General features: G+C 40.8%; 1 pseudogene; it reads left to right on the top strand.

The window, feature by feature from the left end:
• Window positions 1-24,699, top strand: part of LOC121395110 — a 37,482-nt pseudogene that overhangs the window by 4,945 nt on the left and 7,838 nt on the right.

Below are 24,699 nucleotides of genomic sequence, written 5' to 3'. Positions count from 1 at the left end.
TCTATGGAAAAATGATTGGGGGGGGGGTTGTTGTGTTTGTCCTGTGGCACAGACTGGGAGTTACAGTCATTGTCTGAATGTGGTATTATGGAGGGTGCACCTGAACTTACATTGCTCCCTTGTGTCACCTTGTGTCATTTTTTCCATAGGTAATATTACGGAGCAATGCACAGACTGAGGTCGTTTCTGCACAACTACATGAAATTTCTTTGAACTGATTACGTTTCAACTCTGCAGCATGTGCATTTGACCATGCAGTATAAAGTTCAACTGGCTGCAAATCAGCCCTGCATCGTGCGTATGTGGTTACTTAAGGATCAGGAGTGTATCCATGCAGTATGATTCTTTTATATGTATAAAAAAGAGAAAATATATGTTCCATGGATTTCTTTAGCAAATAATCCAAAAGCTGGTTTGACACAATATATTTTTTTGTGTGGGGGTTTGACTTCTCTTAAATGTTAATCAAAGCTGCTGCTGCTTTGTCCAAGGATCAGTTTTGCAGTTATGCAATGAAAATGTGTAAGGAGAAATCTGAGTGGTCTTATATACTGTACATACTAAGAAACATATTTATCAAAACATAATATAGAGTTCACCACATGTCGCAAGAATGGCCGAGTAGAGTATTGTCATACAAATAATTAAAATACAATTAAAAGCTGTACTGCAGGGTTGGGCAATTATTCATATTCCCTGTCCAAGTCCAAGGGTTGCCAGCACTCTCAATAAAGTTACTTAAATTTGCCTGGGTGCAGTGCCAATAAATTATCCATAACTACTACAAGAAGTAGTAAAATAATATTTATTATAAATGGTTAACGTTTTGGCTAGGTCCCTAGCCAAAGGCAAATTTAAGTAACTTTATTGAGAGTGCTGGCAACCCTTGGACTTAGACAGAGAATATGAATAATTATACTTTGAAAAAGGCTATAGGATTAGCCGAAACGTCAGTTATTTATTTTCAATAAATTTCATCGATTATTCTTGCATCTTAAGACCTGTGAGTGCTCGCCTTTTTCCAGGATATCTTACTCACTTTGCTGATAGCACCCAGGCACCAAACACTTTTCTTACGAGAAGTGCCGGCCCAACATGGATGCAATAATTATATATATATATATATATATATATATATATATATATATATATATATATATATATATATATATATATATATTTATATATACAATATATATATCTGTTTCAAATATCTGTTTGAAATTGTAAAGAGTGGACAAAACTAATGGATTATTTTGGCAAAAGGAAAGATAATTGGGACCAAGGCTTTACCTATGACACACACACAACAGAAAATATGCATACTTCAAAACTCAAGATTTTTTTCTAATTGTTCCAAATTACATTGTAGCAAAAAATAACTTTGGGGTAGACAACTCTCACCCAACAGAACATGTTATCTTCTTCATCACAGAAGGTAATAATTCCCATATCTTTCCACTTAATGCCACATAATCCCAGTTGCGCTACCAGACAACAAATGTTATTCAAGTCTCATTTGTCACTTGTAGCAGTTGCTGAAAAGCAAAGAATATCTGAGACCTAAAGAGAAGAATCCGCCTGTAATATAATGAAACAACATTCTCAGACTCACTTGCAAACTATCTGCTGTGCCTTGCTCAATTCTCCCAGGGTCATATTTCAGTCATTATTATAGAGCATTGTCATTGTGCAGGTTCGGACATGCACCTTAGTTTTATTTTATTTTTGGAATGGATTGTTAATGTTGAACCGGTCCCATACATTTCCATGCCTGCTTTTTAAGGAATAGGCAAAGGTCGCTGTCATTTTTCTTCTTTTTTTTTGCTGGTCTACCCATCTACTCACTTGATGTGCTGGGCATTCTGACCACAGCAATAAGTATGGTCAAAAATCCCAAAATAACCTGTCACCTGTTGCTATAATAGAGCATAGCAAACTTCTGCTCATGGTCAGTGGCGTAACTAGAGTGCGCCAGCCCCCCTGCAAAAAAATCTTCAGAAATGCCCGGCACACTTCAATCCCCATTCTCCAGTCCACTTCCCATCTCCACCCCCAACCATCCCATCTCTGCCCCACCCACCCCATCTCTGCCCCACCCATCCCATCTCTGCCCCACCCATCCCATCTCTGCCACACCCATGTCCTGCCCTAACCCTGCCTACTCTTGCCTGACTTGCTTTCCTCGCCGGTAAGAGAGAGCAGCTGGGGAGGAGGGTTTTTTAATTAGCTATAAAGGAAGCAGACCCCACAGTTTAGCCCCCCCTGTTCCCCAGGCCCCCTGCAACTGCGAGGTCCAGGGCCGGATTTACATAGTGGGTGCCCCTAGGCCCACTTCCGTTCGTCACCCCTGTCACCTCCAGGGTGACAGGAGCAATGGGGATTGGCGCACGGGAAATTAAAAAAATTGTCTCTCCAGCGCATCCCCAGTGTTTTTGAACAAATGTGGGTGTGGTTGGGCAGCATGCCGCCCCCCTAAAATCCTGCTGCCCTAGGCCCGGGCCTAGGTGGCCTTTCCACAAATCCGGGCCTGGCGAGGTCTGCTTCCTCTATAGTTATGCCACTGTTCATTGTACATGCAAACAGTGGCATGCAGCCTTCAGTCAAACCATGCATGGATGTGTTTCTGAGCAGAGGGTGCATGTCACCGTCCATGTGTGCCATAAGCACAATACCAGTAACTACTGAAAGCCCAATGGCACAGCCTGAAGCCTCAGAATTATACAATTTGGGGCTGGGTTAGCAGGGGCCCCTCTAATACACAGTGTAAAAGCAAATCCATTTGCATTTACTCTGCTGTGATGGTTGTTACGTTTACCACAGTGTTAACCACACTCTTCTACAGCACAGGGAGACATGCAATTTCACTGCAATGTTTTCCCCTGAGCACAGAAGCGGTTAACACATCCCATTTACAATATTTATGGAATTTTTTTAAAAATAATATGAAACCCCTTGTGGTTAATCACTCAATCCATGGCTGAGGACCGCAGGAACAAATGCAACCCATGCCTCCTGATTGGGCTGTATTCATTAAAGAACAAACGCTTGTGTGTAAAAAGGCATAAAAGGCATATATCACATGACAAATATTTCCCCACCAGGTGATATGGCAAATAATTAGTCCTGATTACACACCAACCTTGCTATTTAGTCCAAATTAGCAATGTTTTGCCTAACTGGCAGTTTGAGTGCAGGTCAGGCACCTGCTACATAAAGTTGCTATAGTTCTAGATACCTTTAAAGAACCATTTACTGATCCCATTTTTCAAAGCAAGTATCTGATTAGTTGCTATAGGTCAAAGCCCCAGGGCAAACTTCAAATCTTTTACTACATATGGCGGTATGTGCCTATTGCAGATTGTGTGTATGGTACATATCTTTGCAAAAATTTCAGCTGCTGAATATTGTCAGGGATTCTGACAGTTATAATTCATCAACATATGGAGGGCTGCCAGTTGCCCATCACTGGTGTAGGAGACCACACTTCTTTGAGCCCCTCATAATTTGAGCATGTACATCAGCGGTATCACACTGGAAAATTAAGTTGGCTAATATATGCTATTAGCATACTTACAGGGCTTTTGGTCAATCCATGACCACAGTTTTGCATATATATATATATATATATATATATATATATATATATATATATATATATATATATATATATATATATATATATATATATATATATATATATATATATATATATATATTAAAAATATATAAAATATTTTAATTCCAGCATGGTTTAGCAGGAGTTACAGGATGGGATTTCCAGATATTACCAGCAGAACAAAAACAGTTTAGCACTGTTCATGAATTAATCATGAAAAAGGATCTATCATGTGGAAAGATCGGAACTTGTAGTTTTCCAGATAAGGTGTCTTTGGAAAAAGAAAAATCCAATAGGATTGTCTAGCTACCAATATGGATGAATGCTTATTAACAATTAAGTACAAGTTATTGTTTTAATACTAGAATACAAGAAAACAAGAACTATTTGCTTAAATATGACTCTATTGAGATGGAACTCTATGCAAAATTAATCTCATATCTGTACTAAGCAATATAGGATTTTTTTTTTTTAGGAAAATAAAAGGTTAAACGCTCCATTCATTAGATGTGTTCATACATTTGTGGCTGTTATTTCTAACAACAATCTACATCCTTCTCTGACTGAGAACTCCCTAACTGACTATATATCCCCCATTTACTTGTGATGGCATATTCTAATTTGTACCCTCCTTTTTTATTAGTTCTGTCCAGAGTTTACTGGGGAGACTCATGGGGTGAGCGTTAGGGAATAACTGAAAGGTAACTCTACACGTCCTGTTACCTGACAGCTGTGGCTTTTGAGGGTGGAGGTATAAACTGAATGCCTATCAAGGCAAAGGATAGAGAGAAGCATTTGACACTCGCACTATTACTGCATTTGTATTGTCTGCACAAGAGGGATTTAAAAATGATTATAACCAGCTGTAGGGTAGGATCCTTTCACTTGTAATGAGTGTTCTGTCTGGTAGAATTGACAGTCAAATAAATACTGAGGAACATGCCAGTGGCAAAACAACATTAAATCATGTTTTATTCCACTTACCATGAACTCTGCTCATTTTAAGATTATAAAAAATTGTCGCTTTACCTGCATGAATGCTTTTTTAAGCCTGTGTTTCTTTTAAACTCTTTTTCATTGCACACAAATGCATTTCAGCACATGAAGGTTCGCTATAAATAAATAATCATAGTAAAAGATACTCCTTGAACTTTAGCCAGTGGGAAGCTGAATACATTGGCTTGGTGTTTCAATTAAAGTTTAAAATGGCTTCTCAAAGGATGAATCAACATTGTTTATTATGTGTTACGGTTGTGTTTGAGATATAGGGGCATGCACATACACAGACATAAATTATGGGCTTTTTAATAAGTCATGAGAAGTAGAACAAGGTTTAATCAGTGTCTACAGGGATGGCCTGACTCTATCACCTCTTACCTTCCTCAGTGAAGGGCAGATGCTGACAAAGCAGCAAGTTACCTTGCCAAGATACTATACTTTACTTCAAAGCACGACTACCCCTGGATGCTTGAGGGGAGAGCGTGAGTCGCAAGCACCTCTGTTGGCAAAATATGAGAAAAGTATTAAGAAGTAAAAGTAGTAAGGAAGCTAAAAATATAAACAGTAAAAAAGTAAGAGGTAGAAGAGGAAGGGATAGAAGTCTGGTGACAGATGTTGGAGAGACACAGAGATCAACTATTAAAGAAAAAGTAGGTGGGTGCAATGTAATAAGTTAAATTAAGAGAAAAGAAGAAATAAATGGGTTGAAGTGAATGAGAAAATAAAGTGCTACGGTAAAAAATTGGCAGAACAAGGCTTGAAACATAGGAATGTAGCAGTGCAATGGAGGGAAAAGAAAAGGCTAATATGAAATAAGATTGAAGAAAGGTGCAAGTGGAGGGTCAATAACAGAATTACTGAAAGAAAGGAAACACAAGCAGCAGGATTTCACAGCCTCACCTCTGTTACTGAACACATAGCTCAACAGGTTGTTCTGGTTCTGATGCTTTATAAATGTCTGGCATTATAAGTACAATAGTTCTAACATTACTGTCACTAGTTGAGAGACATGTTTAACACTTACAAAACATAATTCATCTATGTAATGATTGCTTGGAGTTTTATGAGTTTTTTGACACTGAGGGGCCCATTTACTAAGGATCGAAGTGAATGCAAAGTAAATTTTTGAATTCAAAAACTTCAAATTTCAAAGTAATTTTTGGGTACTTCGACCATCGAACAGGCCAAAATTCGATTTGAATTGAAAAAACTTTGAATATTCGACCATTCGATAAATCAAAGTACTGTCTCTTTAAAAAACTTTGACTTCGACACTTCGCCACCTTACACCTGCCGAATTGCTATGTTAGTCTATGGGAACCTCCTAGAACCTATAGCCAATATTTGGTTATGTTTTTAAAAATTTTTTTTTTTTTTTCCTACAATTCGATGGTCGAATTTCGAAGTTTTACCACTTCGAAATTCGACCCTTAGTAAACGTGCCCCTGAGTATTCTTTAATAGGGGTTGTTGAAGTTTAACTTTTGCATGATGTAGAAAATGATATTCTGAGACAGTTTGCAGTTGGTTTTCATGTTTTATTATTTGTGTTTTTGCGTAATTTAACTATGTATTCAGGATCTCTTCAATTTGAAATCTCAGCAATCTGAATACATTGATTTGAATATGAGATTAGAATATGAATAAGTAAGGGCCCAAATAGAAAGATGAGTAGTAAAAAGTAGCAATAAAAATCGATTTGTAGCTGTTTAGAGCTACAAATCTAGAGAAATAGGTAAGTGGGAGGATTCTGCAGAATGCAGATGCAAAACCCTGATTTGACGCTCCAGAGCTGCCTTGAACTGTGCACTTGAATTTATAAATTTTGCATTTGTATTGTATTGAATTTTTATAGCACCGCAAACATATGTAGTGCCTTAGAAACACAAATGGGTATAGTTATTATAAATTAGACACTGATATTGAATACTTAAGTGCTAATGGTTTCAATTCATAGTTCAAAAGATGTCTCTGACCTGAAGAGACTGCATTCTGTTAAATTTTAAAATATAATCATGTATACAGAAGGAAGTTTTATATATATACACACACACACATATATATATATATATATATATATATATATATATATATATATATATATATATATATATATATATATATATACACATATGTATATATATTATCTGGGAAGGGACTGTGGCTGATAGCAGAATGACATTTTAATTCATTCTATGTATTATAATCTCACATAGATTGCTGTTTCATGTTCTTTTATTTTAATGAATTAGGGCTCTGGAAATTTGTGACTATGGTTTGACAGAATGGTTGCAACTTCTCAACAGCTCACATCTGTAATTCTGACAGTACATTTAGCCTTGCAAATTACGTAGCAGGTCTTTTGCACTTATGATATTGTCTTTACCCAATCCTGTTCCCCAGGGACCAAGGTCCTGAAATGTGGTCTGTCCAGTGTTAAATATCAACTTGTTAATCATAACTGATAAAGTATCATACAAACAATATTGTACTCACTGTGTATAGCATTAATAAAGCTGTTAGGGCACTATAATCCTCACGTTGCCATCACTTCCTGACTTTATATATATCTGCTGGAGACCAACAGGGAGGCTATAAAACAGGGCTGTTCAACTGGAAACCTATGAGTTACATGGTGGTTTTATCGCCACAGCCTGTCGTAATACTTATGGTTTCCAGACTGGTGAGTTTTTCATAATTATCTGATTGCCCTAGCATTATATTCTAGTATTATATTGGCAGACACATACTGTACAACATAGTTGTAAAGTCTATTTAAGGAAAAGTGGAACTACAATTCAAGGAAGGAAGACTGAGTGTTCTTTGCGATGTTCCGTATTTTTGCAAATATCTTCAAATTTTGCTAGAAAAAGTATGAAACTTAAATGTTTATTGAATACACAGTGTGTGGTAAATCACAGGGTATAATCAGGGATTACACCAGTGCATTGTGGCCCATTGATATAAAGAAGACTTTAGTTTCTAGATTATGATCGTATTAAATAGGGTCTAAAAACACTTCTGCAGTGGGTGCACTATATGTTATTGTTTTCCACCAATTTAATAAAATATGTATCTTTATTAGCCTCATAAAATATTAGCAATATTCCCATAATGTTAATAACACTCACATTTGGTGATATTGTTGAGGACATTTAAATGTAATTTACACCACATTGTGAGACTTTATTATAGGGTTGCCACCTCTCCCTGTCCCAGTTTCCGGACAGGGGGTGGGAGGTGATGTAATGGGGGGGAATGGTTGTGACATCGGGGGTCAGGGTAAGACTGGGGGCCAGGGCCCTTGGGGCTACTGCCTTAGGGCCCCCCACGCCTCCCGCCCCTGTTGAAAAAACCCCTACGACCCCCCCCGCCAATACCGCAACTCTCCTCCAGCCGACTTTACAGGGCAGGAGGTCGGGCAGTGGCAACAAGATTGCAGCAGGGACTTGGTCTGGGCCGGCGGGCCCACAAGAATCAGGGTTTGGATGCAACTCCTTTCCTGCATAATCCTCCATTAGGAGTGATCAGGATCAGTATGGCCTACCATTCATAAAGTCCTAACGGGACTTAGTCTGGGACAATACCCATCAACCATTTCTTATTTCAACCAAAGACCTATATAATCTCTATACCATTTGGTACTCTTTCAAGTCAAATTATTGGGGCCTGAATGTCAGATATCTCCTATGCCTAGGAGCAGGAGCACTCAGTGGACTGCTCTGGGCAGCCATCGGGGGGGACAGGGGGGAGAGTTGTAGGGGGCCCCGAGGGTAAGGGGGGCCCCGGCCACGCCGTACTTTCTTGATTAGCCAGGCCCCCCTGCTTTCTGAGAGCTGCCGACTTCGGGAAGGCAGGGCAGGAGCACAAGGGGAGGTATCTTCTGTCCATTACTTCCCCTTATTGGTCACTGAGTTTAAGTCCGGGTTGAGCTGCTCAGGGATTGGATAGTTGAGGTTTGAACTTCTCCTCCAGCTCATCCAATCACCATGCAGCTTTACCAGGACTTGAAATTCTCTGACCAATAAGGGGAAGAAAATGCTGTCACTGGAAGACGATGCAATCACCTGTGCTCCCCTCCTCCCTTCTGTAGTTGGCAGCTCACTGACAGCAGGTGGGCCACACTAATGAAGTAAGTGCAACATGGCAGGGCCCCCCTAAAGGTAACCCTTTGTGGTCCCTGTTGTGTGGTGGGGCTCTGGCCACCAAATTTTTTTTAAACTTCTGTGGGGGGGCAAGTTTTTTTACATGGACATTTAAGGGGGATCCTGGCCACCAATTTTCTTATAACGTGGGGTGGCCCTGGCCACCAATTTTTCCCCCCTGTGGGGTCCTAGCCACCAATATTTTTTAATGGGGGGCCCTGACCACAAATGTTTTTTTCAATGGGGGGCCCTGATCACCAATATTTTTTTATTAACATGTGGGAACCATAGCCACCAATATTTTTTTTAGTGTGTGGTGGAGGGTGGACCTGTGGGGTGGGGAGGGCGGACCTGTATGTGGGGCTTGTGGTGGGAGCAGCCCAGGGGGTCCAGGAAATTATTTTGTATGGGGCCCTGCGGTTTCTGATGGCCGCCCTGGGACTGCTGCCTCACAAGGACCAAACATGGAGTAGCTTTAATTTACTTGTTTGCTCTTCCTAACTCAAGAAATTACAAAAAACAGTTTTCATTATTTACACAACAGACAAAAAGTATGTTCTGCAGAAGCCCTATTCTTTGCTCTCATGTTGAACAAGGAAGTATACTGCCTCTTTAAAATTACTAGAGGCAACTTTTTACCACCCCTGTGAACTTGCAGCTCACTGCTACCTAGAATGGCAACAGCGGCCCTGCCTAGGAGGCCCTTTCTGAAAGTGGAAGTGGTTTCTGGCCAGTGTCAGACTGGGGGGCCCAGGACCCACCGGGTCTGCAGCCTCAGGGGCACTCCACACCATCCCCTGGGCCCCCCAGCCGCTAACTCCTCTGTGCCACTGCCACCTCCCCACCACACATTGGGTTTTTTCCAAGTCCGACCCTGTTTCTGACTGTATTGCTTCAGTTTCACCCTGGAGTTTGGACTAGAAATATTTTTACCATTAGTTCATGTCACATCAGATCAACTTAAGTTGGCATAAAAAGTGAGTAAATATAGCATAAAAATGAAGTACAAAGCTGTGATGGCAATGCTGTTTTTTAACAGCATTTTCAAGCAATTGAAATAAATAGGTTCAATAGCATTAGGTCGGAGGTATTGCTTTCTTTTTTTCTTCTGACCACTTTGGGTCTTTCTGGGGTGCACAATATGAGCTGCCGATACCACCATTTGCCACCATTTAGTTCAATGCGTACTACTATTATTTATGTTTTGTAAATGATTTATGTGGTTATATGTGTGTATATTTAAATGTAGCTTTGTGCCTTGCGCAAGTTATTCCCAAAAGTGTATATGTAGAATTACTGCCATTAAAACAAGTACAAAAAGCAATTAAAGTTAAGCAAATTATGTGTTCCAACATAACTTCACAATTTATTTTCTACTTGATACCTATGGCCTAAATAGACATAAAGAGACTTGTGGTTGTAGATGGGCACTGGAGAGAATACTAAGTATCAGCACATTTTAGCAGATGTGTTTTATCTGTTTTGGAAAAAATGAAATATTAGATGCACATCTATTAATATTTAATATACGTTCTTATTCATATATTGATTTATCTGCACTGTATAAGAGCACAGTTTCTTACTCTGGTCACCCTTGAACTTTTTGACTGGGTCAGAGGCTAAGGAAATCGGCCATTTACAGCAAAGAAATCTTCTGATCAATCCTTAATAAAGAAGCCAATACGTTTTGGAAAAACAAGGACCCATCAGTGAGCACTTCCATGCCTGGATCAAAGTCAGTCCAAAAGTTCTTTAATTGTATTCCTAATGAGCTGCTTGATGATTAATTTATTTTCTTTCTGATGCAAATGCTTCTTCTTCTGTTGACCTCAATATGCTTCTTTTTTTTTTTTTTAAATACTGAAAAGAAAATATATCACAATTGCTATACTAATTTCTTGGAACCGATCATGTTTCTTATATGGTTAAAGGTTAACACTGAGCTCCCTCTACTGGTACCAGTAATGAAGTATCATAGGTTTACAGAATGATGGGAAAGTCCAAACAATTGATGGGTCATTTACAAAATGCAGGGCAGGGTGCAACGTGCAAGAAACAAGTGCAAACTGACATTTTTGCATGTTTGCATTCTGCCCTGCACTTTGTACCAATGGCTTTTGCACTCCAGACACCTCTGCTTTCATGATAACTAAAGCACTTTAGGCATTTAGCATCACTGTATTCAAGAGGGGTAAGCTGGAGGAGATATGTGAGATATGTAGGTGTCCACCTTTCTACGTGTGTCATTCAAAGGCTGAATTTCGAATTCATGTGAATTTTTTTTTACTCTAATAAATTCGAATATACTCGAAATTCGATTGAGAGGTTATTTATGAAAAAAATATTACCAAAAAATTACAAATATTAACGACTTGAAAACTCAAATCGAATTCGACTAAACCCTAATCAAGTTTTTTTCTCCTATAAAAACTCAAATGTCAGGAAGGCTATTAAAATCTTCAAATGGGTCACTAGACCTCTCCCATAGGGGTATATATATCAAATATTGAATTTAGATCACCACAGTCCACTAGAGTAAAATTCTCTGCATTCATTTCTATAAGATTTTTAAAGGTGTATTTATCAAAGGGTGAAAGTGAACGTTCATCATTTGATAAATACGACTTTAAAAATCGTATGGAAATTAAAGGAGAGAGGCGGTATTTCACACTAGCGGACTGTGGCGATCTCTAACTTCAGTCTTTGATAAATACACCACATTGACTTCTGCATTAACTCGGCAGGTTTTAGGTGGCGAATAGTCGAATTTGAATTATTCCCAGAATAAAGGTTTAATAAATCTACAATTTCGAATTCAAATCGAGTTTGGATTATTCCCAAATTCAAATATGTGAGTTTTGACCAAAATTTACTATTCGACCCTTGATAAATCTGCCCCTGGGTGTTTAATCTCAAACAAGGTGCAGAATTCACCAGTGCCCAGAACAAAAATGTTTAGTTAATGAACATCAAGTGGTAGCGGACTGTGGCGATCTCTAACTTCACTCTTTGATCAATATACCCCATTGACGTCTACATTAACTCAGCAGGTTTTAGGTGGTGAATAGTCGAATTAGAATTATTCCCAGGGTAAAGGTTTGATAAAGCTCCAATTTCAAATTCAAATTGAGTTTGGATTATTCACAATTTCGAATTTGTGAGTTTTGACCAAAAAATTATTTGAAAATTCGAATTCAAATTTACTATTCAGCCCTTGATAAATCTGCCCCTGGTGTTTAATGTCAAACAAGGTGCAGAATGCACCAGTGCCCAGAACAAAAATGTTTAATTAATGAACATCAAGTGGTTTAATTTTTTGCCTGCTAGGCTGGTATTATTTGTTCTGATATACAAACTGGTGCTCCACAAATTCAGTCCTGCATAATGTTGGTACATTTGAGCTGCCAGTGCTATTTTCATGAATGAAAGACTAACTATTAAGAACAAAGGGTACCAAAGTTATCCATACATATTGTATAAACTACTTCCTTTAGTGGTTCACAATCGTTAGTTACAAATGTAATTTGTTACTAATGTTTTTGTCCTGCAGGCTGCAGCAACTTCTTACATGTAACACAATTGTCACATTTATAAGGCACTTAAAAAACTTCCATTACTTGAAATGGTCACCGTCTAACAGCAGCAGCACAAGCCAGGCTCTCATTTCAGCAATATGAAAAAAAGATTCACGTCATTTGTTTTCCACGCTCTATATAACCTGTGCACATCTGTGTGTGTTTCAGCCACGCCAGCAAGTGCAGGCAAATAACGCTGACCGTGCTCTGACCTGTAAAGTGAATACAGTGACAGCGTTAGATAAGTAAAGGTAAACCAGCACGTGTGGACCCACACGAATGACATGATTTGTTTTATATATGGGAAGGCCTGGATTTGTGGGAAGGCCACAAAGGCTCGGGCCTAGGGTGGCACAATTTTGGGGGCAGCAATCTGTTGGCTTGTCCTCAGTGCTGATGGAGTCAGGAAAGTAGATGCGCACTTGAGGGGAGCGGGGAGTAGACAGAAAAGGGAATAGGGGCACCAGTAGTTCAACTCCTTTATTGTAAATAGAGGCATCAAGTTTTATCTACTTTTCTACAGACTAGTCAGAAGCTGGTTATGGCATTGGCAATACCGTAGGTGACCTATAAATACTTTGTAGCAGTTTTCTGGATGCTTCCCCATTCAGGTCTCTTTCATACAGTAATATGGCAGGAGTCATAGGCCTGATCAAGAAAGCATCAGAAGATTCATTTAAAACTGTAATTAAACCCTAGCAACCAGCAATCTTAGCACGAGCCAGTGAACATTGTATTTACAGATGCCTGTCCAGCATCTACAAATAAAATTTTGCTTTATAGCAATTTCATATCAAAATAATTCTCCTCCTGCTGAAGATATGTCTTTATTTAAAACCACTCAGGTGTAGCTTTAGTTGTGTGTTAAAGTCATTGTCCTGCTGGAATAATGCTGTTCAACTAGTGGCCTGCGGCCTTGTGTGACCCCCACATTAAAATCTGGTTGCTGTAACTGCTTACCTTGTGTAAATTTAAAAAGTATCAGAACTGAGATTAACTGGCCCTTGCATTGTTCACATTTATATTACCCCTGTATTGTCCACACTTGTAATCCCCCGGCATTGTTCACACTTTAGACCTAGACTATAACTGCCCACAGCGTTCACTTGTTCACAGCTCATATAAATTGCAGAAGTGGCCTGGGCATTGTGTCACTGTACATAGGGCAATACTGTACATACTGTTCTTTCATTTGAAGCAGGAGGACAGTGAGGTTGTGGAATACACTGCCGGATGATGTTGTGAAGGCTGATAAAGCAATGGAGTTGCTTAATTATAAGGTTGGACACATGCAAATAATAATCATGTTTTCTTATGCCTCATATATTAATATCCTAAAGGGACCAGAAGAGAAATAAGAGTTTAGACTAGTTGGAAAAATTTAAGTTATTTGAAAATATAGTTTTGTAGAAGTTTTGGTATTCACAAACCGCCACTTGCAAGTGTCGACTTGCAACAACCTTAACGTACTGGGGGAGTGTTTTGCAGGCAGCCTTTAACTCAATTTAAAGAAAGGAATCTTATGCTGCCATCTTGTGGCAACAGTTAAAGAGGAACAGGTTGAAAAGCAGTTAATGTATTTTTTGCTTTCCAGGAAGCTCTACATGTGCCTGCAGTACAGTGAAAACTACATTAATAGAACAAATGCACTGCTTAAAATGCGACTTCAGTACAATCTATCATTGTGTGGATTGGTACCAAGGACAGTGTACCAGTGGGACTGTTTTTCTGGACACATCATTCCTTGACTATAGTGTATACCTTTATGTGAATGATTACATTAATAGAGCAAGCAGGGTCAATATAGCAAAATAAATAAATAAAAGATAAATATATAACATATAGTTAAACTCGAGTTTATGTATTATCAAGACAAGAGAAAGGACGATCCTGTCCTTTACAGTTTATCATCTAATGAATAGGCACATTGCACCTATAGCAGCTATAACATCCTTCCACCACCGTTCATTAAAAGATAATAATGTATCATGAGAGTGGGATAAAGACCTGCAGAAGGAATAAAATGCAAAATCTCATGAGCCATAAACCTTTCAATAAAGAGAGAGAAAAATCTATATTAAAACTTCCAAAGAACAAACAATATTTATATTTCTCTTTTTTTTTAATCCAAAAATATAAGATGTTGTGTAAGGGGAGGTACAGTTATTTTCTAATTCAAGCTATAGTGGAAGTGTAATGAGTAGGGATGTAGCGAACGTCGGAAAAAAAGTTCGCGAACATATTCGCGAACTTGCGCAAAAACGCGAGCGGTTCGCGAACGGTTCGCGAACCCCATAGACTTCAATGGGAAGGCGAACTTTAACATCTAGAAAAGACATTTCTGGCCAGAAAAATGATTTTAAAGTTGTTTAAAGGGTGCAACGACCTGGACAGTGGCATGCCAGAGGGGGATCAAGGGCAAAAATGTATCTGAAAAATCTGCCTGTGTGTGCTTGGAAGAGATAGTGTAGGGGGAGAGCTGTTAGTGATTTCAGGGACAGATGATAGTAAGTTTGCTGGCTAGTAATCTGCTTGATACTGCTCTGTATTGGAGGGACAGAAGTCTGCAGGGATTTGAGGGACATTTTAGCTTAGGTAGCTTTGCTGGCTAGTAATCTACTGTTCTCTTTAAACAACTGCCATACGTTGACCTTGTAGGCATTGTTTGCCCAGTTTTTTTGGACGCAGCCACTGAAGCACAGTTGCCATAAAAAATATGCCATATAAATGCTGAAAATAGTAATTTTTCGCCATACGTTGACCTTGTAGACATTGTTTGCCCAGTTTTTTTGGTTGCAGCCACTGAAGCACAGTTGCCAGAAAAAATATGCCATATAAATGCTGAAAATAGTCATTTTTTGCCATACGTTGACCTTGTAGGCATTGTTTGCCCAGTTTTTTTGGTCGCAGCCACTGAAGCACAGTTGCCAGAAAAAATATGCCATATAAATGCTGAAAATAGTCATTTTTTGCCATATACGTTGAGTCAACGTATGGCAAAAAATGACTATTTTCAGCATTTATATGGCATATTTTTTCTGGCCTCTGTGCTTCAGTGGCTGCGGCCAAAAAAACTGGGCAAACAATGCCTACAAGGTCAACGTCGTTGACCTTGTAGGCATTGTTTGCCCAGTTTTTTTGGCCGCAGCCACTGAAGCACAGAGGCCAGAAAAAATATGCCATATAAATGCTGAAAATAGTCATTTTTTTGGTCGCAGCCACTGAAGCACAGTTGCCAGAAAAATTATGCCATATAAATGCTGAAAATATGCATTTTTTTGGTTGCAGCCACTGAAGCACAGAGGCCAGAAAAATTATGCCATATAAATGCTGAAAATATAAATTTTTTTGGTTGCAGCCACTGAAGCACAGAGGCCAGAAAAATTATGCCATATAAATGCAGAAAATATGCATTTTTTTGGTCGCAGCCACTGAAGCACAGTTGCCAGAAAAATTATGCCATATAAATGCTGAAAATATAAATTTTTTTGGTTGCAGCCACTGAAGCACAGAGGCCAGAAAAATTATGCCATATAAATGCTGAAAATATGCATTTTTTTGGTCGCAGCCACTGAAGCACAGTTGCCAGAAAAATTATGCCATATAAATGCTGAAAATATAAATTTTTTTGGTTGCAGCCACTGAAGCACAGAGGCCAGAAAAATTATGCCATATAAATGCTGAAAATATGCATTATTTTGGTTGCAGCCACTGAAGCACAGAGGCCAGAAAAATTATGCCATATAAATGCAGAAAATATGCATTTTTTTGGACGCAGCCACTGAAGCACAGTTGCCAGAAAAAATATGCCATATAAATGCTGAAAATAGTCATTTTTTGCCATACGTTGACCTTGTAGACATTGTTTGCCCAGTTTTTTTGGTTGCAGCCACTGAAGCACAGAGGCCAGAAAAAATTAAACCAGTAGGGTTTGCACCCTAGTTTGTAACGGTGGCGGAGGGAGGAGGAGGACGCTAAAGGACAGCTGTGTGTGGAGTCATGAGGCTTGAAGAGAAGGACAGCTGCATAGAAGTCAGAACAAGTCTTCCGGCGTGCAGTAACCCTCCGAGATCCATCCCTCCTTCATTTTAATAAAGGTCAGGTAATCGACACTTTTGTGACCTAGGCAAGTTCTCTTCTCAGTTACAATCCCTCCTGCTGCACTGAAGGTCCTTTCTGAGAGCACACTTGAGGCTGGGCAAGACAAGAGGTTCATGGCAAATTGTGACAGCTCTGGCCACAGATCAAGCCTGCGCACCCAGTAGTCCAGGGGTTCATCGCTCCTCAGAGTGTCGATATCTGCAGTTAATGCCAGGTAGTCCGCTACCTGCCGGTCGAGGCGTTCTTTAAAGGGTGGATCCAGAAGGGTTGTGGCGCTGCCTTGGACAGAAAAACATTTGCATGTCTGACGTTACAGACTGGCCAAAGGGCTTTGTCCTTGCAGGTGTGCTCGTGGCAGGATTACTGGCACCTCTGCCCCTGGAATGTTGATGAGTTCCTGAAGTGACATCACCCTTAAAAGCATTGTACAACATGTTTTGCAGGCTGGTTTGTAAATGCCGCATCTTTTCGGACTTGTGGTATGTTGGTAACATTTCTGACACTTTATGCTTGTACCGAGGGTCTAGTAGCGTTGCGACCCAGTACAGGTCCTTCTCCTTAAGCCTCTTGATACGGGGGTCCTTCAACAGGCATGACAGCATGAAAGACCCCATTCTCACAAGGTTGGATGCAGAGCTATCCATCTCCGCTTCCTCATTATCAAGGACTGCATCATCCACGGTCTCCTCCCCCCAGCCACGTACAAGACCAGGGGTCCCCAAAAGGTCACCACTAGCCCCCTGGGAAGCCTGCTCCTGTTGGTCCTCCTCCTCCTCCTCCACAAAGCCACCTTCCTCCTCTGACTCCACTTCTGGCACCTCTCCCTGCGTTGCAGCAGGTGCCTGGGTTTGTTCTGGTGATTCCGACCAGAAATCGTGCGCTTCCAGCTCCTCGTCACGCTGGTCTACAGCCTCATCTGTCACTCGTCGCACGGCACGCTCCAGGAATAAAGCGAAGGGTATTAGGTCGCTGATGGTGCCTTCGGTGCGACTGACCATATTTGTCACCTCTTCAAAAGGTCGCATGAGCCTGCAGGCATCGCGCATAAGCACCCAGTAACGGGGGAAAAAAATCCCCAGCTGTGCAGATCCAGTCCTACCACCCAGTTCAAAAAGGTACTCGTTGACGGCCCTTTGTTGTTGCAGCAGACGTTCCAACATAAGGAGCGTTGAATTCCAGCGAGTCTGGCTGTCAGAAATCAAACGCCTGACTGGCATGTTGTAGCGCTGCTGAATGTCAGCAAGGCGTGCCATGGCTGTGTAGGAACGTCTGAAATGGGCCGACACCTTTCTGGACTGGGTGAGAACGTCCTGGAATCCTGGGTACTTGGAGACAAAACGTTGGACTATTAAATTTAACACATGTGCCATGCAGGGCACATGTGTTAAATTGCCTAGTCTCAACGCTGCCAACAGATTGCTTCCATTGTCACACACCACTTTTCCGATCTGCAGTTGGTGTGGGGTCAGCCACCGATCGGCCTGTGACTGCAGAGATGACAGGAGTACAGATCCGGTATGGTTTTTGCTTTCCAGGCACGTCATCCCCAAGACAGCGTGACAACGGCGTACCTGGCACGTCGAATAGCCTAGGGGGAGCTGGGGGTGCACAGGTGTGGAGGAGGAGAAGGAGGACCCAGCAGCAGAGTAAGAAGAAGAAGAAGACGAGGTAGAGAGCGATGGAGGAGTAGAGGTGGTGGCAGAACCGCGTGCAATCCGTGGCGGTGACACCAACTCCACTGTTGTTGTTGAGCTACCCATTCCCTGCTTCCCTGCTTCCCAGCCATTACCAAGTTCACCCAGTGGGCAGTGTAGGTGACATACCTGCCCTGACCATGCTTGGAGGACCATGCGTCAGTAGTCATATGGACCTTTGGCCCAACACTAAGTGACAGAGATGCGGTAACTTGGCTCTGCACATGTTGGTACAGGTGTGGTATTCCCTTTTTAGAAAAAAAATTGCGGCTGGGTACCTTCCACTGCGGTGTCCCAATTGCTACAAATTTGCGGAAGGCCTCAGAGTCCACCAGCTGGTATGGTAAAAGCTGGCGGGCTAAGAGTGCAGACAAGCCAGCTGTCAGACGCCGGGCAAGGGGGTGACAGACATTGGCTTCTTACGCTCAAACATGGCCTTCACAGAAACTTGGCTGGTGGCAGATGACTGGGAATGGGAACAGGTGGTCAAGGTGGAAGGCGGAGTGGAGGGTGGTTCAGACGGGTCAAGGAGAGCAGAGGTAGAGCAGTAAGATGCTGGACCAGAAGGAGTGTGGCTTTTAGTTTGCCTGTTGCCTTTGAGGTGTTGCTCCCAAAGTGCTTTGTGCTTGCCGCTCATGTGCCTTCGCATAGAAGTTGTACCTATGTGGCTGTTGGGCTTACCAAGGCTCAGTTTCTGACTGCACTCATTGCAAATTACAATGCTTTTGTCAGAGGCACACACATTAAAAAAATCCCACACTGCTGACTTTTTGGAAGTGTGCGATCTGGCGGTAACAGTAGAAGTTGGCGGCATTGGCGGCAATGGCGGGTGTGTTGGCCGGCTGAACACAGGTGCCGATACATGTTGTTGCCCTACTGATCCCTGCGGGCTGTCCTCCCTGCTTCTTCTAAGTCTTATTCTCCTACTGCCTCTCTGACTCTCCGTCTCTCCATCTGAACTACCCTCCTCTTGCTCTCTTCTACTAGGCACCCACAAAACATCAATCTCCTCATCATCATTCTCCTCAGATGCATCAATTTCTTCTGACACATCACAGAAGGAAGCAGCAGCGGGGACCTCCTCCTCATCACTCATTATGTCCATCTCTATCGTGTTCTCTGCCAGAATTAAATCTGGTGTAAGGTCCTCATCTCCTTCATCTTCTTCTGGCAATAATGGTTGCGCATTACTCAGTTCAAGAAACTCATGGGAAAATAACTCCTCTGACCCCAGTGAAGAAGGGGCACCGGTGGTGGAGGAAGTGTTACGTGGGGTGGCCATAGCAGTGGAGGATGAGGAGGATGTTGTGGTAAAGTTAGAAACGGTAGAGGATGGGGTGTGCTGTGTAAGCCAGTCAACTACCTCTTCAGCATTTTGGGAGTTCAGGGTCATTGGCTTTTTTAAAACTGGGCAATTTGCTAGGGCCACAGGATTGCATAGCAGCACGGCCCCTAGCACGGCCTCTGCGTGGCGGCCTGCCTTTGCCTGGCATTATTTTTAAAAAAACAACAACAACAACAAAAACTCAGTTGGTTTTTCTGGAAACGATAATACACACAGCTAGATGGCGGGTTGAAGAAAACAGTGTGCAAATAATGCCTACAAGGTCAACGTATACACTACTACAGCGGTGGATACGGATTACGTAAAATATATGAATGCTGCTTGAAAAAAAGTAACTCAAGTGGTTTTTCTAGAGACGATAATATTATCAATATTTAGACAAAATGTGAACAAGCTCACACAGCTAGATGGCGGGTTGAAGAAAACAGTGTGCAAATAATGCCTACAAGGTCAACGTATACACTACTACAGCGGTGGATACGGATTACGTAAAATATATGAATGCTGCTTGAAAAAAAGTAACTCAAGTGGTTTTTCTAGAGACGATAATATTATCAATATTTAGACAAAATGTGAACAAGCTCACACAGCTAGATGGCGGGTTGAAGAAAACACTGTGCAAATAATGCCTACAAGGTCAACGTATACACTACTACAGCGGTGGATACGGATTACGTAAAATATATGAATGCTGCTTGAAAAAAAGTAACTCAAGTGGTTTTTCTAGAGACGATAATATTATCAATATTTAGACAAAATGTGAACAAGCTCACACAGCTAGATGGCGGGTTGAAGAAAACAGTGTGCAAATAATGCCTACAAGGTCAACGTATACACTACTACAGCGGTGGATACGGATTACGTAAAATATATTATGGCTGCTTGAAAAAAGTCACTCCGGTGTTTTTTCTGGAGACGGTAATATTATGGATATTTAGACAGAATGTGAACAAGGTCACACAGCTAGATGGCGGGTTGAAGAAAACAGTGTGCAAATAATGCCTACAAGGTCAACGTATACACTACTACAGCGGTGGATACGGATTACGTAAAATATATTATGGCTGCTTGAAAAAAGTCACTCCGGTGTTTTTTCTGGAGACGGTAATATTATGGATATTTAGACAGAATGTGAACAAGGTCACACAGCTAGATGGCGGGTTGAAGAAAACAGTGTGCAAATAATGCCTACAAGGTCAACGTATACACTACTACAGCGGTGGATACGGATTACGTAAAATATATGAATGCTGCTTGAAAAAAAGTAACTCAAGTGGTTTTTCTAGAGACGATAATATTATCAATATTTAGACAAAATGTGAACAAGCTCACACAGCTAGATGGCAGGTTGAAGAAAACACTGTGCAAATAATGCCTACAAGGTCAACGTATACACTACTACAGCGCTGGATACGGATTACGTAAAATATATTATGGCTGCTTGAAAAAAGTCACTCCGGTGTTTTTTCTGGAGACGGTAATATTATGGATATTTAGACAGAATGTGAACAAGGTCACACAGCTAGATGGCGGGTTGAAGAAAACAGTGTGCAAATAATGCCTACAGGGCAAATAATGCCTAAAAGGTCAACTTATACACTACTACAGCGGTAGTAAAATAAAAAAAAGTAAAATAAAAAAATGAATATTAAAAAAAAAAATTAAAGTTGGTGCTGCTGAACTACTAGGAGCAGCAGATTAGCACACCAGTCCCACTCCCCAACACTGCTAGACTAATAGCACTGGGCTCTTATAGTAGTAGTAGTAGTAGTAGTAAAACAACAAAAAAATAAATAAAAGCAGTCCTTACAAGGACTACTGTTATTGCAGCAGTCAGCAGATGAGATCAGAAGCAGGACAGCTGCCCACTGCAGCTACATACAGAGCACTGCAGTAGAAGGTAGATTACTAGCCAGCAAAGCTACCTAAGCTTAAATGTCCCTCAAACCCCTGCAGACTTCTGTCCCTCCAATAACAGAGCAGTATCAAAACGATTACTAGCCAGCAAACTTTCAACTGTCCCTGAAATCACTAACAGGCAGCAGCTCTCTCCCTACACTATCTCTTCAGCACACACAGGCAGAGTGAAAAAACGCTGCAGGGCTTCGGTTTTTATAGGGAAGGGGAGTGGTCCAGGGGAGAGCTTCCTGATTGGCTGCCATGTACCTGCTGGTCTGGGGTGAGAGGGCAAAAAAAAGCGCCAACAATGGCGAACCCAAAATGGCGAACGTCGCGCGACGTTCGCGAACTTCCGGCGAGCGCGAACACCCGATGTTCGCGCGAACAAGTTCGCCGGCGAACAGTTCGCGACATCTCTAGTAATGAGGTTATAGAGCAAGGAAAATTGTGCCAACTGGGCTGCCACATAGTGAAACCATACATGACAGATTTACTATGCTGGGGAATTCCTCCCTTCCATACAAACTGTAGCACTTTTGCCCCAAAGTATTCTTGATGTCGAAGAGGGATAGGTAACACCTGAAAAGGTATGTGTCCTGGTAAAGCCTTTGCCAGGGTTGAACATACCAAATGAGTTCCCCAGGGCAGGGGTGATGTTATTATTATTATTACATTTTTCCTATCTTTGTTTCTATATGTTTGCTGCATATGTGTGGTTCATTTTTCCTAGTGGAATTTCCATGAGGTGTAACTTCTTGATTTCCACTAGGTGGAGGCACTGCATTAAAATTTCCAGTACATAGCAAAGAAAATTCAGTATACCGATAAAATAAAAAATTTTATATGAGAATTTACATCCCATTCTGCAAAGGCGTCACAATATGGTTACATGATATTTCCCCCAATAATCCAAAATATTTCTCTGTTATGTTAATCAATAATTGCTCATTTTAAGATCTGATTTAATTAATAGGTTGTCTCAGTCAATGGGGCATATTTATTTACGTGCAAAATCTTGCTTCCAAAGGCTTTGCCATACCTCACGCAACTACATTAGACGTTATTTCTTATCAAATACACGTATTTATCAAAATTTAAAACTTCGTCCCTCCAAAGAACACTGGCATGCTTTCACGGGCAAAAGTTTGTCAGTGCAAACATTTCCTAGCAAATTTTCTCTAGCGTTACTTTCTTCCTAGCGAAAGTTTGTTAAAGGGGAACTATCGGGAAAATGAACATTTAATATAAGCTTCACGTTCAGCATAAGTAGTTGTGGGAGCACTTACCGGTCTCAAAAACTGTCTCCCGTATGCATCACATCCACTGCGATCCCAGCAATTACACATAGCAGATACAATAATCAAAAGATGGAGCACCAGAGAGATTGACGTTTGTTTAAAAAGTGAAGTTTATTCCATCATTGTTAAAAATATTGCATGCCTCTATCGTCCCTTGGGCTGCACGCTGCATGCTTCACGCGTTTCGTGGCCACCTGCCACTTCCTCAGAAGCTTCAGCATACTAAAAAAAAGAAATATTTTAAATTGAATCAATTAAAAATTGTATACCATTTCTGAAATAATCAAGTTTATCTTCACTATTCCTCTCTCAGCATCTGTTTCTCTTCACTCTCTCTTCATTCAGGAGTTGGGTGTCAGATATTAATTGACAGTTAGATCCAATATATCTTATAGGGGGGCTCCTTTTGCCTATAAGATGTATTAGAGCTTACTCTATTAAAATGACCAGACATTATGGGGTATCCGCAGAGTGAAATACTGCCTCTCTCCATTCATTTCAATGGGATTTTTAAAGGCGTATTTATCAAATGGTGAACTTTCACTATCACCCTTTAATAAATACATCTATAATCCCATAGAAATGAATGGAGAGAGGCGGTATTTCACTCTGCAGACTGTGGAGATCTCTAAGTTCACTCTTTGATAAACACTGTACATCTTGAAGATCTAAAGGCCTTATTAGTATGCTTGAGATGTCAAAAAGTGGAGTGAAGCATTACAGGCGATGTTGTCCAGAGCAACCAATCCACAATTCAATTTCAACAGTTAGAAATTAAATGCAAAGATCTTATTAGCTGCTATGAGCAACATCACTGTTAATTTTTTACCCCACTTTACACAGCATGATAAATATACCTCATAGTGTAGTCCAATAAATAGACCAAGGTTGCCAGGACAGGTTAAAGGCAAAGCAAAGCCTGAGGCCAGAGGACAGAATCAGAAATCCACAAGAAAAAGGCACAGAGAAGGAAACAAAGCAGTGACTCTGGAACAAGGTAGGTACTAGGGGACAAAACATGGCTCATTGATAAGGAAGAGATCAGGAACAAGGCAGAGCTCAAATGAGCAATCAGCACCAAAGGCTTCTGGTTCTTAAATCTGCCATGGCAGTTATGGGGTTAATGAAGGGTGTCTGAGAACAAAGCATGTGGAGACTGGTCCCTGGGCTCTTTTTTTTTTCAACTGTGTTTTTATTGAAGTTCACAGAATCAGAAACAAATAAAGCGGTACATAACCAGTTTCAGAAAGGTACAATGTAGACATACATCATGTATATGGTCATGTATTGACAATATCCACAGTAAACAAAAATTAAACAGAAAAGAACAACTCAAAAAAGAAAAGGTAAATTACGTGGTACTAAGCAGTGCACCTCATCTGAGGGTAAGAGGCTAACGTCACCTCATAGCATTATAAACGTAAGGAGATCCGTAATGCACTTTCAATAGGAGAGAGGAGAGCACTCTGACGCAGATTAACTGCTTGTGATTAATATTTATTTAAGCTGCTATACACAACATGTTTCGGGCTGTAATTGCCCTTTCTCAAGTGTAACAAACACAGAATCACAGTGAACTTTTAAAACACACCCATTCATCATTCATCAGGTGCTAATTGGCAGAGCGCGGATTCCCTACTTCCACCAACAGAGATCCGTAATGCGTTCCAATGTTAAGAGTCTATCCAGTCCCTCCTCCTCATGAGAAGGAGAGGCACCCACCAGCCCCAACTCCCAAGGGGGGGGGATGGATTATGGAAAGATAATAGTGTCTGAACACCCAATGTCCTTCTTGGTTTCTATACCTCCTTTTGGAGTTCAGAGCAATAAGAGTTCCACATAAACCAGTCTTCCTCTGTAGCTAATGAAGTGTTATGTAGTATAGCAGTTAGATATTCCATACGTCTCACCTGTTCTATTCTATTAATCAGGTCCCATAACGATGGGGGTGTAGGATCTTTCCACCGAGCTGCAATTAAACACCTCGTTGCCGTAAATATACAGTTTAGTACCTTCTGCAGTCTT

Source organism: Xenopus laevis, chromosome 6S, assembly GCF_017654675.1.
Source record: "Xenopus laevis strain J_2021 chromosome 6S, Xenopus_laevis_v10.1, whole genome shotgun sequence".
Lineage (NCBI taxonomy): Eukaryota > Metazoa > Chordata > Amphibia > Anura > Pipidae > Xenopus > Xenopus laevis.
This window is presented reverse-complemented; position numbering and strand designations above follow the sequence as displayed.